We start from the raw sequence: 13,329 nt of genomic DNA, 5'->3' as shown, positions 1-13,329 counted from the left end.
CCAAAATACTCAGCTGTGATGCTGTAGACTATGACTAATTGCATTTGGCACAGCTTTAATAAACCTTCAGAGAAGAGAATTCTATTTGCTATATGCAAATGCATCATCAGTTCAAATATTTGCAGGTATCGGATGATGATATTTGAAAACAAGAATACTTCTGGGTTTTTCTAGAGTCCATTCTTAAGGTAGTCACAAAGCAACTTCGCTGTAGTAACATTAATCAACTTTCAATCCGTGTGCAGAGATCAAAGTAGTTACTATATACAAACATCCCAACAACAACAAAACAGCACTCACAGTTATTTACAAGAAACTTCAATAGTCTCACCTACACAAACCCAAATGTTGCCTTTCATTCTCCACCTCCAAAGCCACATATTTCAATAAAGCCCACTCTGCTTTGTGAAACAGAGTATGATCAATCTATACCAGCAGCAGACGCAGGAACAGACTACAGGGGCTCAGGATGGAACTTCCTAACCTGCACAATCCTTGCCTCTTTAACTCAGATGCCACTGCAGCAGCACAGGATAAATCTGGGAACTCAAGCACAGAACAGTCTAATACCTGGTACAAAAAACCCTCACTGGCACTATAATCACTGCACAGGCTTTCCACCTCCAGTCAAAATCACATTTCCTCATGCCTCAAACCAGTAAGAAAAAGAGCATATAATTGTTTATTTGGCATTACAAGAAGAGAGGAAACACTTAGGGGGTAAGACATGAAGAAGCCCACTGATAAGAGTCTGGAGGGAAAGATATCGTTAATTTAACCCCCATAGTCACTTTGGAAAACCAGTGGAAGTATGTTAAAGATATTAATACATGACAGAAAAGTAAAGACGGCATGCACAACACATGGCGGTGTCTTCATTAATGCCAGATTACCATTTGGTATGATCACCATGCAAATCTATGCCTAAGCAGATGCAGACACAATCATGTTTAAGTTTGCATGAGCACAGGATGCTGCATTCATGCTGACTTCACACCAGCTGAAGAAGTACAAACAATACCTGTTCAGGCATTGTAAAGGTCATAGAAAGCTGAACAATATCTGACAGAGCAGAAAACCCACTAGTATAAGGTTAACAATAAAACTGGGGATGAAAAGTTATGTTTACATGTGTGGTTACGGGTTTTTGATCGGCTGACTAGTACCCGAAAGACGTATCATTGAATCAACACTCTAACTCAAGCCAGTAAATCAGTGTCTACAGGGTAAGAAGTAACATAGCATCCTCCTCCCTCTATACTGCTCTGTCCCCATTGGTGATCTAAGAGCTTTCAGTCTTTAACTCTGGAGGGATGCTCATGTAGCCTGTGCTTGTGTAAGCAGTTAAAATGTATCTACAGTAGAAGGGAGATGGGCAGAGAAACAAAAAAACTTTTGTATTAATGCAATTTCACACACGCGTAGGAGAAAATAAATCAGAAAAGCCAAGTTGGGATTACAGACATAGCTGCTTAGATTGCCTAAATGAGACAATATGTATTATCTCATCTGGCAGTTTAGCATGACTGAAATGAAACATAATTTGCAGTTGACGCCAACTGGCAGGAGACAAATGTTCCTGGTAATCTTTGTGTTTTATTAAAAAAGTACTTCTGTCTTAAATTCTATGGAAAATGGATCGGAGACTCTTGGTCTAAAAAGTACAAGATTTGCAGATGCTACCCTGAGCTGCTAACTCAAAGAAAAATGTGTCTTGAGTTTTTATAATTTAAAAAGGCAAATGTAAAATTATGCCAGGTCTAATCTTCTACCCAGTACCTCTGTCTCCAAGAGCAGCAAAAAGCAGATGTCTGGGGAAGAGCATAAGAATAGTGTAAGCATGTAGTCATTCTTTCCCCAAATACGCTCTTCTCCAATAATCTGCAGCTTGGGAACTTTCAAAGCCAGAGGTCATGTTTATGTATTTAATAATCCCCTACAGACTCTTTTTTCCCCACTCAATTTGGCCAGCCTCACTTTGAATCAGTATAGATTGTCAGTATCCACAACATCCTGTGGAGTTACACAACTTAATATATGTGCATGACAGAACTCCTCTTTTTTCTACTCCAAATCCAACACCTGCTAGACCTGCTAGTTCATTTTCACGCTCATTAGTTCTGCTGGGAGAGAAAATGAACAATTGATCCCTAAGCCCCTCGCCACGCCATTCATGTTTTTATAAAACTATCACTGCATCCCCAGTTGTCTCTTCTACTCAGCAATTTAACTGTTCTTTGTAAGGAAGGTGTTAATGCATCTCTGGTTGTCCTTGCCAGTGCCTTGCCTTCCCCTTTTCTGTAGTGTTCAGTTATCTGTTGGCCGTCTGTAGCAGACTTTCCGCTCACAGACTGACTCCTCAAATTCTTTTCTAACCTGAGTTCTGATGGACATTTATTTCTGTCAGAATTTGACCTTTCTGGTTTTTTCTTTCACATACAACTTGTACCTTTTTAACTACACCTACTACTCCTCAAAGTGCATTTTTCAATTTTCATTATAAAATTAACTACTATTAATGTTGCAAAAAATAGACAATTATGAAGGCCAAGAGATTCTTGTGAAAATATTTACCTCCATCACCTGTAAATTAACAGAAAGACAGGAGGAGAAAGACAGTTTCCCACTGAGCATTACAAGTGACATGAATTGCTTTCCCCAGTCCACAAGACAACCGGGAATATGGTGATTTTTTTCTTACCACAGATTCTTCAATACACATTTCTAACTTAAACCATTTACACTGCACAGAAAATACTTTCTCCTAAAATTCTCTCTCTTCTATATTTCTTTTCCTGAAAAGGTTCATTACACACAGAAAAAAAAAGAGACTTAGTTAAAAAAAAAAATGTCCCTTTTTTCAGGTAAGATTTCTGAAGAATGTTTGTTTCAGTATTTTCAGGGTCTGTATGATGTGATAAAGTAAGCTATTATATAACCAGACAATGTTAGTCTAGAAAAGGTAGCTTGTTTATTGGAGAAAAACACAAGAGCTCAAAACTACTAACTGGAGGAATTACCTGAAAAAACAATGTCATCTTTAGTAAAAACATGAGCAAGATGCTACAGTTAGGCAGAAATAGCCAGTTATAAAGTGATCAGTGAGAGTAATGTCTTAGAAAAGTGTCTTTGGATGAGGATCTGATGGATCACTGCCTGACCATGAAAAAGAGTTACAGTGCTGAAAAAAACATCCTCATCGTGTTAGTAAGTATAAAGAGGATCCTGTTCTGCTTTATTCAACATCATTAAAGCCTTAAGGAGAACACAGTCTTAACTTGGACGAACAAAAAATAGATGTGAAGTAATGAAAGGTAACTCAAAGAAAAGCAACAAAAATAACTGGTGCACAAAACCCAGCACCTGTGAGGTGAGAAACAGGAGGCTATGGCAGTTAATAAAACACAGTGTGAGAAGAAAAACAGCTACTTGCTGTGTCAGATGCAGGATGAGCAGTTGTGATGTTAAATTGCAACAGGAAAGGTGTGAATTGGATAACACCAAAAGAAAACTTCCCCATAGCATGATGTTGTAAGGGAGACCATTGAGTTCCTTAGAACAAGTCACAGATGACAGATATGGATGATCCTAACCTGACATAGAAGAAGGGACTAGATGACTGCATAAGGTCTCTTCAATCCTATATTTTTATGATCTTTTGGGCTTCTTTTCACTGATTCAACAAGAACAAAATAAAAGTGGGGGGTTAAAGGGAAGTACAGGGTTGCCTTGAAAAAAATTAGGCCACAACCTGCTCAGACAAACTTTGCATTTAGATCCTTCCCCTGCCCAACTCCAAGAAGCCTGTGGAAAGAATGGGAGACCAGCAGTCAAGAGCTGGAGATATTGTGCTGAAAATGTGGACTTCTATTCTCTGACCTTGCCTGGACATTCTTTAAATCTGGCTTGGAAGCACAGGCATACTATGCAGAGTACAGTGCACATGTACATTTGAGACACTCCCAATGCACTCTTACAGCAACTGATCATTTACCTACTGTGCAATGCACGCAGTGTGCAACAGAAAATTGAGGTAAACTCTGCTGATATGTGCTGGTTAAACACCAATAAATCAGAGTATTTCTAAGGCTCTGTTTTAGATTGGACTTTCACTCTTTCACGTTAACATGTACCATTCCTGCATTAACCAAGCTCAAGAAAGGCTGGATATTTCTGTACTCCAAATCTGGCCACGATAAAAGGCAAGCTCTAATTCAAGCTGTCAGGGCTGTCATGGAATGCAGTCTGGGTCACTTAGATGTAAAGATTGGTTGAAGGTAATTACACTGATTTTATGCAGTCATGATCATGACTAATGATTGAATAAACATGTATACGCAACACAAACCTCATGCACATTTCTGCAAAGTGGATACCTCTGCTAAATTATCTACCATCTCAGCAGAGCAATCAGCTGGGCAGTCTGTGGAATATCTTGCATGCCAGCTGTCATGTACTATGTCTATTAGTAGCTTAAAGAAAACCTAAACCAGAGAAAAATGAGATCTTTTTTAACTCCTCAAAGGTAAACCATACGAGAGCAACACTAGCCTGAGAAAAAATCAGTGCAGAGAGAGAGAGAGAGAAGAGACATAAGAATGCATGAAACTTTTATTATTATGCCCAATTTGACCCACCACTTAATGTTGAACTTAGAAGTTAAAACAATTTTCTAAAAGCACATAAGCAATACCACAAATATGACTGAATATAAAATGTTATTATTCCCAACATGTAAAATAAAAGAACATGTTACCATATTTAGACTAGAATTTACATTTGAAATTTTCTTGTAAACTTTAAATTACTTGGACTTGCCTGTGCAAAATGACATTCAGTGTTTATCAGGTGTCTGTTCCAAAATCAAGTTACAATTGCTAAAATTATCACGATGACCAGGTATACTTACCACCTTATTTTGTGAAATAAGCTTTTTAGAAAGCTGTGAGAACTAGAGGATTTGTATGAGATACCCTCCAATACTTATATTTCAAGCACAATTAAATATGTATTATTCATCAGTACTAAACAGTTGTGCAGAAAGATGCTAACATTCCTTACACACAAAGAACTCTCTTGAGAAATTCTGTACAAATCTTGCTTTAGTGTCATGACTGTCCCTTACTTACTCCCACCTCAGTGAGATGGGCAAGAGAAACAGAAGAGTAAAAGAGAAAGAACTCATGAGTTGATACACAGACACTTCAGTAGGTAAAGCAAAAGCCAGTCATGCAAGCAAAGTAAAACAAGGAATTCATTCACTGCTTTCCATGGGCAGGCCAGAGTTCATCCACTTCCAGGAAAGCAGGGCTCCATCACAGGTAACTGTGACTTGGGAAGACAAATGCCATCATTGCAATCATTCCCTCTCCTTCTTATTCTTCCCCCAGCTTTACGTGCTGAGCACATTGCCATATGGTATGGAATATCCCTGTGGTCAGCTAGGGTCAGCTGTCCCAGTTATGTCTCTTCCCAGTTTTTTGTGCACCCCCAGTCTACTTGCTTGCAGAGCTTGAGAAGCTGAAAAGTCCTTGACTTCGTGTAAGTATCGCCTAGCAACAACTAAAACATCAGTGCACTATCAACATTAGTCTCATACTAAACCCAAAACAGAGCACTACACCAGCTACCAGGAAGGAAATTAACCCAGCTGAAAGCAGAACATCAGTAAACTTCTAACATATGACAAACTGTACTCTTATCTGCAGCACCTTCTCTTTTACAGGTACTTTAATTGCAGGAACAGTAACTATATTTACATCACTCTTTATATACGACTTATTAAAGATTTCAGAAAAAACCACCACCCCTATGTATGAATGAAAGTATTTTCAGTACAGCCTTCCCTCCTCAAAATTACTATTTGCACAGGATGTATCTAAGCAATATGCACTAATACTGCTAAGAAAAAAAACAAGAGTACCTAACCATTAAAATAAGGTTTCTCTCAAATGTGTTTGCCAAAATATAAAACTGGCGCACTATCACCACCACGCACTTTAGTGATGAGGTCAGGTTTTGACAAATGAAAGTTCAACGAAAAGGCTGAAAAACCTGTTTACAATGATCCCAGACACAAGCCTTGCAAGCTGCAATTCACTGACCTATGTAAACTGATTTGGCTTTCAGATAATCTCCCAGTGAATACTATTGCAAAATCTATAAACACAGATGGCACCAACTGGCACTCTTTTTGCAATCTCAGCAGAAGATCAAATAGATATAGATACTGAATTTATCCTCCCACTTCACAGGTGATTCTTTCCAACCAGGTTTAAGGGATTATGCTTGGAAGCTGAACCAAAAAAGTTCTGTCACAGCTACCCAAAGTCTCAGCCACCCTGAGAAGACACGCTTCTCAAAAAAAGCTGATTTAAGAACTGTACGGCTTTTAATAAAGCTTTTTAATAAAGTTCAGATCAGGCTATAATTGCTACAATTATCATGTTGACCATTTGTATTAGCAGGAAATTTACAAGATTTTTCCTAAAGCAGCATTACAGAAAAACCTACTTGGGATCAAAAAGAATTCTGCAAACTGAAAGGCCAACAACTACAGTCAAACTTTAGTGAAAGAATCAATCATAACATTAAAGGCTATTATATAATTTTACGTACAAAATTTACTGTTAATTATCTGGAATAGAGTGACAGCACTAATACCTCTTGGTGAAAGAAGGTGTAAAACACATGCAGTGTCAAGTGTCAGCAAACATGAAGATCAATTAGTGAACTCTCAAGGTAATTCTGTGTGTGTGTAAATTCAAATCCAAGACACTTTCACCAGTAAGATGTCAGATATCACGTAGAACACATGAATCTAACAATACCTTCATAATCTTCAAGACAATGAGACAGCATTAATACAAAGAATTTTGAAATAGAACACTGACACCAACGACAAGGGAGGCTGTACAACTGCTTCAGCAACATTGCTTCATTAATCGTTTCTGAGCACTAGAAGCTGTTAAAGGTGAAAATGAAAATATTTGAAAATCAGCTTAAAGTAAGTCTTTTTTGTGTGTCTGGGTTCATTTATTGCAGTACTCTCACTTGCTGCAACACAAAATGACATTTCTCCAAGACATTTTTTCCTCTTTTCATTATATTTCATTCTCATGGTTTGTCATTTAGTTGTCATGTTTTCACCATGGGCCCCAGAGAAACCCTCGAAGAAAACCCCAACCAACAACATCTAAAGCAACATACGTAAGAAATGTTTTAAGAAACAAATTGCTGCAGCATTCTCCTCATGCAGCAACATCTTATATATTCTGGATTCTCCTTTGAAGAGCCCACATCTAACTTTACTATGCAGATCCAAGCTGAAAAAGACAGTATAATTATAAAAATCAAAAGACAAGGAAGACTGGAGAAATTAGTATTTAGCAACAGACCATTATTTTTATTTTTTTTTAATTACATATAGTGAATCAGAAACTGTATCCTATTGATTGTGTGAACAGCACAATGGTCTCTATCTTCTGCTGTGATTTATTTATGCTCAGTCATGGAAAATATAACTGCCCAATTGTTACAGGTATGGCCATAGTTCAGAATTTCATATATATTCCTGATCCACTCACACAAATTGGGTACATTTGCAGTCACCTGCTTGCCATTGCAGCAAATTTATAATTCAATTACTCTTTTATTGTGGGCTTTGTTTTCTTTTGAATTACGTTCCACAAAAATATCTTTTAAGAAAATACTTCTAGGAAAATTGATTATTCTCTGATTAACTGATGTTGAAATACTTACCTGTGACTTCCTAAAGTCTAAACATAAGGAGAAACAAAGGTAATTAAAAAAGAAATTAAGTTCACAAATCGGCATTATTTTTCAAAATGCATCAACTACTTTCAGCGGTATAACATGATAATATCACGTTACTTAGAAGACTGTTTAAAACTAAAATAATAGAACTTGTTTAGACAGCTTTCAGAGTATCTGACCAGACCTTCCCAGCAATTTCAAAAAACAAATCTATTTTTTTCATCTGGGCTTTATGGATGCTCTACATTCAGCTTAATTCCAGTTCATCTGTATGTAGGACAATGATTTTGGAAAAATACATCCTGTTAGTTCCACATTTCCAGGGCAGATCTCCACAACCCAGGAGAAATATGTCAATTTTCTGAAAGCTGAAAACCCAGAAGGAATAATCTAAGCAAAAGTCTTTAGCATTATTTTAACAGACTTGTTAACTTTAATTGCATCAGCAATTGCCTCTGCATCAAAAAAGGACTCTGAGAGCCAGTATCACCTTCCAGCCGCTAGCCAGCTCTACACTTGTTGCCAAATGAGTTAAAAATGCTGACATCCCAAATGATTTATCCCTAGGCAGAAAGCAAAGAAATGGAAACTGTTGTGGGGGAAGGGAGGCACAGAAGACACAGAGGAAAGCAGCAAATAGGAAGACACAGAAAGCCCTTGTTCCAGGGGAAGGAAGGAATGGGGACATAAAAGGGCTTCTCTCATTGCCACCAGCAGTTCAGAAGTTGATCATTGCTTTCCTCCCCACAGGCTGGATGGTGCAAAGAGTCACCCACAAGATGAACTGTGTGTGCTTGTGCCTGTGCACGAACACGTGTGGGTAGGAAGCAAGGACAGTGAGGGACAGTGGAGCAGCACTTCACCCTCCCACTTCAAGCTTCACCAGAGGCTAGTCCTATGTGAAGAGACGCTTTCCTTTTGCTCTTGCAACAAGTTGATTTTAAGATACTGAGGGTGAAATCCCTAGAAATTGTTTTTTGCCTGCAGTGCATAACCAGAAATCTCTCATCAGATAGGAGCTGCCATCCTGTGTTCAACACGTCCCCTTGTCACAACCACCTCTTCTCTTTTACTAGGGAGTCCTCCAACAAGTACTAACAAAGTAGAAGCTTCTGGAAATACAAACTTAGATGAATAATAATTCTGTTCTTCACAACACTCAGGAAAATAATGAATCCTCCTTTTCATGTAATTATTATTTAAACAGCAATGTCTACACGGTATGCAAAATAAAACACTAGGTTTCTTGTCTGGTACCAACTACACAGTCACCTGCAGCTTAACCAGCTTCTGCTGATGCAATAACATGTAGCACTTAGTATGTCATTGTCCTACTGTATTACAAAACACCATAAGCAATTTTCACTGCTATAAGACAGAACATGAAAAAAGGTCATGGCAACCATGGACTTCCTTTCAGTCTGCGCCAGAAGTACTCCTGATCCAAACTTACCAGCCCAGCACAATCCAGAGTGACTTAGGTGACGTGGAGGAATATGCTTTGACTAAAGAGATAACAAAAATACTATAATATTCTTATACCGAAATGCTGCTGCATCCACTCCCAGTGATTTATATTTGTAAAAGCAAATGACACACTACTGCTACTTGCCTGACATGTGGGTACATCATCATGCACGCATCTCCCAGAATGCTTAATAAAGCAGATGCTTAACTAACAAAAAGATAAAGTGGGTAATTTCCTACATACTGATTAGAACCACTCTGTGACCCACACAAAGAAATCCTGTGAAGAAAGCAGTGATGTGATTAAAACTGGAGTGGCTGCAACTATCATATTCAGTGAAATAATCAAGGAATGGTCCCATGAAACTATGTCTGAGATAAAACCCTCTCATTAACTGCCCTAACAGTCTGTCTACATCCTGCATCTAACAATGCATGAATACGGAGAAAATACTCCAGAAAGTGCCTTAGATTAATTTGGATTATATTTCTGTAGTGTGATTCACTCAGAAAAATAAAATTGAACATTTATTTCAGTATCCATGGCACTTCCTAATTAGCCACTCCTTGTGCACAGCATAAATTTAGGCCTCTATGAGTTACAGCACTGAGGTTTCTATGACCAAAGCAAACCCATGAATACAAGAGGGCTTCTTGCAGGTGTGAGCTTGCACAGCTAGAACCCACTGCAGGACTGTGACCAAACAGACATCTTCATTAAGGTATTTGTAATGGTGCCGAGGAATGTTTCCCTAAGAAAGCCAAACCTTGTAATTAACACATATAATATTTCCTTCTGGATGAGATCAGCTAGAGCTTTGTAATTGTTATCAGTTATTCTTAATAACACATCTCTGATTAGGATGCACACACTCGCAGTGTCTCGTTTTCTTACTTCTGGCTTGGTGTAAACTTATTACTATGGTGCAACCCAGCTGCTCTGCCACCAGGTACTGGCAGCACGTGCACTTGTCTGGACACAGCACTGCCAGCTCTGCTATTTTACTTGATGTTGCTCCAACGCACCCACAACTTCTGAATTATGGGATCCAACCTCAGCAGTGAGTTCCTTTGAAGTGACGCCTAAACTGCCAATAAACTTGCACTGGTAACCTGTGCCACCCACTTCTTGCCCTTCCCTGAAGGGCCATAAGAAGCAAAGTACTCTCCCAGACACACACATCCCTCCTTCAAAAAGTAGGCCCAGAAAGGCGAGGAGAAGGAAGAACACGTCGGAGGTGCGAAGGCGCCAAGGTGATCTTCGAACACTCGCTCCCCACGGCAGCCCGCGGAGAGACGAGCAGCCCCCGCCCGCGCCGCCCGGAAGAGGCTGCAGGTGTGCCGGCCGGGGGCAGGGCGGCTCCCGCTCGCCGCGCTCCCCGTCCCGCACGAAACCGGCCGGGGGCGCCCCCGCCGTCCCGCGGTTCCCGCGCCCCCCGTCCCGTCCCCGCCCCCCTCCTGACGGTGCAGGGGGAGCGCAGCCGCCCCGCGGCCGTGTGCGCGGAGCACGGCCACGGCCACGCGAACCGCCGCCCGCTGCCCGGCGGGGACAGCCGCGTCCCGCCGGGTCGGCTGCTCGGCGGCACTGCTGCGCCGTAGGAAGGGAGCGGGGCAGGAGGGAGCGGGGGAAGGAAGGGGGCAGCCCGGCGGCTCCGGGCGCCTCGCCGGGTCGCGCCCCGTGTCCCCGCCGCGCTCCCCGCGGGGAAGGCGCCCGGGTGCCCTCCCGCCCGCCGCTGACCCGGCAGGCGCCGGGCGGCTCTCGCCGGCGCCACAACCCCGTCTCTACCACCCCCTCCGCGCCGTACCCGTCCCGCCGCTGCTGCTCCCCGACCCGTCCTCCGGCTGCAGCCCCGGCCCGGGGGGAGCGGCAGCCCAGCCGCCGCTCGGGCAATGAATGGAAGTGCACCCAGCGGTCCTCGTCCTCCCTCCCTCCCGATCCCGCACAACTTCGGCGGGGCCGCCGCCTTACCTCTGCAGGGCAGAGGCGGCTCCTCCGCCCTGGGGCTCTGTTGTCGTCGCCGCCGCCTCCGGCCCTCGCCCCGCCGGGCTCGCCCTTTTCGGCTCCCGCCGCGACCATGCACCGAGAGAGGAGGACTTGGATCCCGCTGAGCGCCGACCCGGCCGCCCTCAGCCGGAGGGAGGGAGGGAGCCGCGGCGAGGGGCGGGGAGGGACGGGATGCGGCCGCCCTGCCCTGCCCAGGACCGGCCCCCTCGCACTGACGTCCCCCGCTCTCCCACCGCCGGCCGCGGCGAAGCGCCCGGACCGGGGCCGGGCGGGAGGCGAGCGAAGAGAGGGAGGCACCGCGTCCACGGGCGGCCTGGTGTGCCCCGGTCAGCGTCACAGCTGGGGGGACAGACTCTGGGAACAGCAGGAATAACCTCTGCCCTGCTATCCTGGCGTTTGAATAACCAAGGCTTCTCGTTTTACCCCCTCCGACGCAGCTGGCCGAGACCAGGCGCTAGGCTGCGCGACTGGCGGTCTCAGACCCGGTACTGTCCACTGCACTGCGCATCACAGTCAGTTCCACTGGACCTAGCCATGGTGGATGCACTGAATGGAAAGCAAGAATGGTAAACACCAACTTGCCCTGTCTCCAAACATTCGTCTTAGTCTAGACCTTGCAATTTACATTGTAAGAAAATGTCTAAAAAATTGCCTGCGATAGTTTTCTTTCCAAACCTTTTCCCCTCAGAATAAATAACTTCCCACCAGTCTCCCTTTCAAATCACAGTTAACACTCTTCCAGTTTCAAAGCAGCACTCTGATGACCTAGACTTTTCCAGGACTTTGTAATTTTACAGGTATGTTGAGATGTCTAGTGCTAAGCACATATGTATCTATAGACAGTGATGTTCATTTAAAGCATCTGCAGAGAAAATTAAGGTTTAGGCTTGGATATGTCTCTGCATGCCTCTGCTATCCCCTGCTGTTGCACCCCTGTGCAATATGCTGATCGTTGCAAGTGGATGACAGGTGTCTAACTTCATACAGCTCATCTCAGTGTCAGCTTCATTTGATAGATTGGAATTGGCTGTTGCAATAGATAAAACCAGCTGCTAAGTGAGTCAATAAAATAAATCACTGGGTCTCAAGAGACATAAATGAAGTGCTACACCAGTGCAAAACTTAATTTGCTGCAGCTAAAGCTGTTCTTCTCCTGCGAAAAAGTAAGGAGTTCTCTTTTCACAGCTATCAGAATGGTATCTTTCACAAACACTGCTTTTACTTGAAGCTATGGCTTTGGTCTGAATTACCTTTTCACTGTGATGACACAGAGGGATCAGTACAGGCTGGTCCTGCTAACTGCTGGGACTCCAAAGTCTTCAACTGTGCAAAAGCATATTCCATCTGACTGGACCCAGCTGGGGGATCTGTGCTTTTTTATTTGGAGTCCACTGCTCAGAAAACCAAAAGTCAGTTAATGTTTCCCCAGGTATACAGGTTGAAGAAGCATAAAACCCCAAGAATTATGTTCCTGTGGCAGAAACATTAAAAACATACACAGCTATTTACACTTACTGAGAAGAGAGTGTATGCTTTCATGTCTGATTATTGTCCAAACTTGTATCCTTATGTTACTTTTCCTCTTTCTGGACAAGTCATCAAATGAAACATTCTTTTAAAAAGTCTTATTAGACATAGTTTTGGTTTTTCCGTTTAGAGATCTGAAAATTCATTTTCTACAAAATGAGGGTGTCTGTATAGCTGAGCTCCCTCTGATCTCTGAGAGCAGCTGAGTAGGAGACAATAGGTCTGTCCAAAAATAAACACCTCTTTAAAGAATATTTTAACCCAAGAGATTTCACACAAATAGTGATGTGACAACATCATTCAATAACACAAAACTAATATAACAGTCATATTAGTTTTCAAAAAGTTATGGGCCTTTTGCATTCTAGTTTTGGAGCGACTTTGAGCTAGTATCCATAATAATGGATCTGCTACTTTTGGATCAGTGCTTTCTGAAACGGATAAATGCTCCATCTGTTAGAACCATGAAGTCCATCAAGAACGTGAAACCAAAAAGTATAAAATCTGCATTGCAAATATGGATGTAGCAAATATCAGTTTTCTCACTGGTCATC

At 42.2% G+C, this 13,329-nt stretch overlaps 1 protein-coding gene across 2 annotated transcripts in view; it reads right to left on the bottom strand.

The window, feature by feature from the left end:
* LHFPL2 (LHFPL tetraspan subfamily member 2) overlaps positions 1-11,402 on the bottom strand; it is a 119,694-nt gene extending 108,292 nt beyond the window's left edge. For both annotated transcript variants that reach the window (XM_032675174.1, XM_032675177.1), the window contains exon 1: positions 11,213-11,402. The gene's annotated coding sequence lies outside the window, so the exon portion shown is untranslated. The remainder of the gene's footprint in view (positions 1-11,212) is intronic.
* Positions 11,403-13,329: the final 1,927 nt, after the last annotated feature.

This window comes from Chiroxiphia lanceolata, chromosome Z (genome assembly GCF_009829145.1).
Source record: "Chiroxiphia lanceolata isolate bChiLan1 chromosome Z, bChiLan1.pri, whole genome shotgun sequence".
Classification (NCBI taxonomy): domain Eukaryota; kingdom Metazoa; phylum Chordata; class Aves; order Passeriformes; family Pipridae; genus Chiroxiphia; species Chiroxiphia lanceolata.
Note: the sequence above shows the minus strand (reverse complement) of the source record. Positions and strands in the feature narration are given on the sequence as shown.